At 49.9% G+C, this 4,827-nt stretch overlaps 1 protein-coding gene and 1 long non-coding RNA gene across 2 annotated transcripts in view; both read left to right on the top strand.

The window, feature by feature from the left end:
• The window catches only part of LOC135227776 (uncharacterized), a 35,854-nt gene extending 33,209 nt beyond the window's left edge, over positions 1 to 2,645 (top strand). The window contains exon 2 of the long non-coding RNA XR_010317947.1: positions 2,157 to 2,645. This is a non-coding gene — a long non-coding RNA (uncharacterized LOC135227776). The remainder of the gene's footprint in view (positions 1 to 2,156) is intronic.
• Positions 1 to 4,827, top strand: part of TGFA (transforming growth factor alpha) — a 132,854-nt gene that overhangs the window by 36,196 nt on the left and 91,831 nt on the right. The window lies entirely within an intron of this gene.

Raw genomic sequence — 4,827 nt, 5'->3', positions numbered from 1 at the left:
GTGAGTCATTCCTGTGTCACATATTTCTAAACTCCTCTCCTTGCCATCCCCAGAGATTTCCTAATCCCGTCTGGCCGGTTCCTCCACGCAGTCCCCTTCAGCTTCACTGATGTCCTCAGGAACAATGTCACAGAAAATCACTGTGAGCAGGGGCACATGTGAACCATCACCTCTTTCTTGAAGAGCTAGCCCAGCTCGTCTGTGGGTTGTCCCCAGCCTGTGTGCTGTGCACCCGTCCATGGTTGGTGCCACATGGCACACTCCTGGTCTCCTGATCCTACTTGCATACCTCATTTCTCTTACCTGCAGTGCTTTTCCTTTTACCTTCTTCCTGATCAGTTCTTACCCTGAAGCCAGCATATTTACTTGGCTCTCAAAACCTCTGGGATGTAAAAAGATTGATAAAATTGTACGGCATTGCAATTTTTGCTCTGCAGTTAAAATCCTGCCATGTTTGCAGATACAATTTAACTGTTGGAATGTAATTTATACAGAAAGATGCCTAAGCTTTTTACCAGCCAGCCCTGGGTTCTGTGTGACCCATTGACATATATTTTTGTGTGTCCATGCCTGCCCCCATGGTGTCCCCTGCTGATCCCATGCTTAGCTGCAGGATTCTGAGATGGGAGTACCCTTAAAAAGGTAGCTGGCTCCCACCGCACCCTCTAGGTACCACCCACCTCTTCCTGAGCCCCTGGCTCTGTTCATGACCCCCAGCCAAAAGCATGGCAAGAGGAAAGAGGGAACCTGGCTGTGCCCCGAACACACACACTCCCCCGCTCCTCCTGCCCTGCATTAGTTCTGCCCCAGTAGCCCTTTCATCTCCACCTCCTGCATCCTCCTGCTGCCACCTCGCTCCACCCTCCCACCTCCCACCTCCACAAACGCCAAACCTCACTCTTCACCCCTTCCCTCGGGAAGCCTGGCCTAGGGAATCAAAAAACAGCTGCAATGCAGAGCTCTTGATTTTCACAGGGGAACAAATGATGCCTATAGGGGAGCAGGTGGGAGTCTGGAAGCAAATACTGGCTACAGTGGAGGCCAGAGCAGGGTCTGCGGGGGTGGTAGTGGGCCTGTGGTTGCCTCTCAGAGGTCCTGGCACTAGAGCCAGGCTCCACAGATGAGGCTGTCCCCAGGCTGACTGGTAAAAGAGGGCAGAGGGTGTCCCCATCTAGACATGCGAAACTCTTGCATGTGTGAGGGCTGCACAGAGGGGCAGTTGTGGGACCTTGCTCTGTGACCGGGAGACGGGAGTTCCCAGCTGCTCTCAACAGCTTCTCATGTTGGCACAGCAGCGAATGGGGTTCAGATTGCTTCGCTTCTCTGAACTGACAAGACAAATAGACTAGCCTTGGTTTTTCTATTGTTTCTGTTAGAAACTTTTATCTGAGTTCTAAATAGCTGAATTATAAACGTTGCAGCCATGATCCCCGCTTGGAGGCAGGCCTGGAGTTCCTGCTCCACTTTCTTTGGAATGAGCCTTTCATCACATTTTTCTTCCGTTGTCTGTGGTTTTCCTTCTACCCTACCTCCTTTTTTCTTTTCTTTCTTAAGTCCACAGTCTTGGGATTCCCCTCTGTGGGGCCAGTTAAACAGAAGTGGGAAGCTGTCAGAAGCAGCCCACTAGGGGTTCCTGCCCCAGAGGAAGGGCCACTGGGTGGCCCTGAGCCTGCCCTTTGATCCCAGACTTGTGGTAGCTGAGGTCCAGCTTTTCAGGTCCCACGGGAAGAGCCTGTGGCTGCCAAACCTCTGTGCTGGAGCCACTGTGTGGTGTGTGTCCCTGCAACTCCCCTCTCCCCACACAGTTGCCTCCAGGGGAGGATTTCCTTTGTGTCTGATGGGCCTCGGAGCCTGCCAAGGCCACGTATTTCTGGAAGGCCTTCACATAGCCTGTCTTTCCCAAGCACAGCCATGGGGCCAGCCATCTAGGCTCTTGGGCATAAGCAGATTGAGAGGCCACTTCCCCTCCTCAGGGCTTGCTCCTAGCAGGAGGAATTGGAGGCTGTGCAGACATAGAAGAATCCCGAGAGGTAACAGATATAACCTCCCGGAAGAGAGGGATCACGCCTCACCTGCTGGGCCTCTTTTATCTCATTTGGGGAGTGGTGAATGGGGGCAGTGCTCGTTCAATGGTGGAATTCTTGCCTTTCATGCAGGAGACCTGGGTTCCATTCCCCGCCAGTGGACCTCATGCGTCGCCACCACCCATCTGTCAGTGAAGGCTTGTGTGTTGCTATGATGCTGAACAGGTTTCAGCAGAGCTTCCAGACCAAGATGAACTGGGAAAAGAGGCCTGGTGATCTACTTCAGAAAATCAGCCAGTGAAAACCTTGAGGATCGTAACAGTCTGATCCCAAACCAATCATGGGGATGGTTTGAGACTGGGCAGCATTTGGTTCCATTGTGCGTGGGATCCCCATGAGTTCGGGGCCGACTTGATGGCAGCTAACAACACAACTGGTGAATATACATCTACGGTGTTTCATAATGTGCTGTGGTCAAAGGACTGTCATGTAGTGTGGTAATGAAACACTGTCTTGGGCAGAGGAGTCAGAAAGACTTGAGTCTGAACTTGGCTCTGACACTTACTTGGCTACAGGAGCTTGGGCAAATTTCTTAACCTAATAAAAAAAATTTTTTTTTAATCTCTAAGGCTCAGTTTCCTCATGTGTAAAACTGGGTGTTTCCATAAGCTGGACCAGAAGGCATGGGGAGTGGGAGATGCCTGTATTATGGGTTATTATGAGGACTAAATAAGATAATGCATGTGTCTTAGTTTCCTAGTGCTGCTGTAACAGAAATACCACAAGTGAGTGGCTTTAACGAACATTTATTATCTCACAGTTTAGGAGGCTAGAAGTCCGAATTCAGGGCGCTGGCTCTGGTGGGAACTTTTTCTCTCCATTGGCCCTGGGGAAGGTTCTTGTCTCTTTTCAGCCTCTGTCCCATGGTTCCTTAATGATCTTCATGTAGCATGTATCTTCCTCTCCATTTGTGCTTCCTTCTCTGCACCTAATCTGCTCTTTTTATATCTCAAATGTGATTGGATTGAAGCACACCTTACACTGATATGGCCTTATTAACATTAACAAAGAAAACCCTATTCCCAAGTGGGTTACATCTGTAAGTGTAGGGGTTTAGGAGTTATAACACATATTTTTGGAAGACACAATTCAGTCCATAATAGCACATGAACCCTAGTGCTGGGCCTGCAACCGTAAATGCTCAGAAAGTGGTGCAGACCCACCTGAGATGTGAAGGAGGCCTGAGCATTCCTGTTGACTTGGTCCAAGACTCTTGTAGGGAGCTCAGCACACAGTGAAGAGAGATCAGGAGCCTTGCCTCTCGTCACAGCACGTCGCTGACATTATGCATGAGTGAAGATGGCAGAGGGAAGCCCAGGGCATTAAGAAGTTGTTTTCCTAGAGAGGTAGGGTCAAGATGATGGAGTAGTCAGGTGCTTCCTGTGGTCCCTCTTACAACAAAGACCTGAAAAAACAAGTGGATCGATTATATGTGAAAATCTAGGAGCCCTCAACATCAAAGGCAAAGTTGAGAAATCGGACTGAGTGGCAGGGGGAGGGAGAGATGGTTCAGAAGCAGCAAGGGGTTGCCAGACCTGACATGGTGGTAACTGGCACCCTGCAGGCTGGTATCAGCTGGTGCCAGCGGCAAGGCAGGCAGTGGCATTCGGGATGCATTTTCCACAACAGGAGAGACAGAGTGGCAGAGAATCTACTCACACCTCCAGAATCAGTGAAAAGCGACGCTCAATTGGCAAAAGATAGGTAACCTACCCCGTGGATCAAAAAACACCCCTTTGGGAAAAACTTCTGTCCCACTTGCCCCCTTCCAGGTCAGCAGTGGGTCCAAACTGGCTTCAGAGATTGCCTCATTCCTTTGGCCAGAAATAGGACCCGTCATGTGCCCTGAGCCATTCTCCTCGCCTTGGAGAGGGAATGAATTAACAAACAGGGAAAAAGTAATCTGCCAGCTCCGCTAAGCCAGGGACACAGTCCAGAAACAGTTCCTTTGCCTAGGCACAGGCATAAGTGGTCCATGGGCTTTGAATGCCTTTCACCCCTGCATAGACTTGTATGGGCCCATCTCAACAGCATAGGCCCTCATTAGCACAGTACAACTTCACCTGTTTAAGCTATATGGTGGAGAGACAAGTTTGTGACATTTGAAACCCCTCTGCCTGTTAAGCAGGATCCTCACCTACCCACATCAAGGGCCTGAGGACTGGTGGCTCCACCCACACCACCTAGCCCCCCTACATCAGGGATCCAAGAATAAGGGATGCCTCCCCGTCCTTATAGCCAACAACTTGGGTACCCATAGTCCAGCTGCAAAACCCACCCACCTATGCTCTCTAGGGAACAGGGATGCATTTTCCTCACAGATACTCGGGCGGTTGTCAGCCCTCTACCTTGCTCAGCATGTGACCCCCTACTACAGCCAGATACCTGTGCCTACACCAATCACCCTTGCTTGTCTAGGACTGTAGGAGAGAGACTGCACCACACACTAGGTGACAGACTACCTGGACACCTGAGCTGAATCCATACAAGAAAAGTAAACAGACTCCTAGGCTCACATACCTAGTAACAGGTCTAACCACCTGGTGGCAGGACGTTAGAACTTCAAAGGCACCGATAATCAAACTAGCTCACTCAAGCAACCTATTTGGGCATATCAAAACAAAAAGCTAGGACACAGTAAGCAAACATAAAATAAATACATACAATAACTTATTGTTGGCTCAGAGACAGCAGTCAATATCAAATCACATAAAGAGACAGACCATGATGGCTTCAACAAGCT

The sequence above is a fragment of the Loxodonta africana genome, chromosome 15, assembly GCF_030014295.1.
Source record: "Loxodonta africana isolate mLoxAfr1 chromosome 15, mLoxAfr1.hap2, whole genome shotgun sequence".
NCBI classification, from domain to species: domain Eukaryota; kingdom Metazoa; phylum Chordata; class Mammalia; order Proboscidea; family Elephantidae; genus Loxodonta; species Loxodonta africana.
The sequence above is the reverse complement of the archived record's forward strand: the minus strand, read 5'-3'. Positions and strand labels throughout refer to the sequence as shown.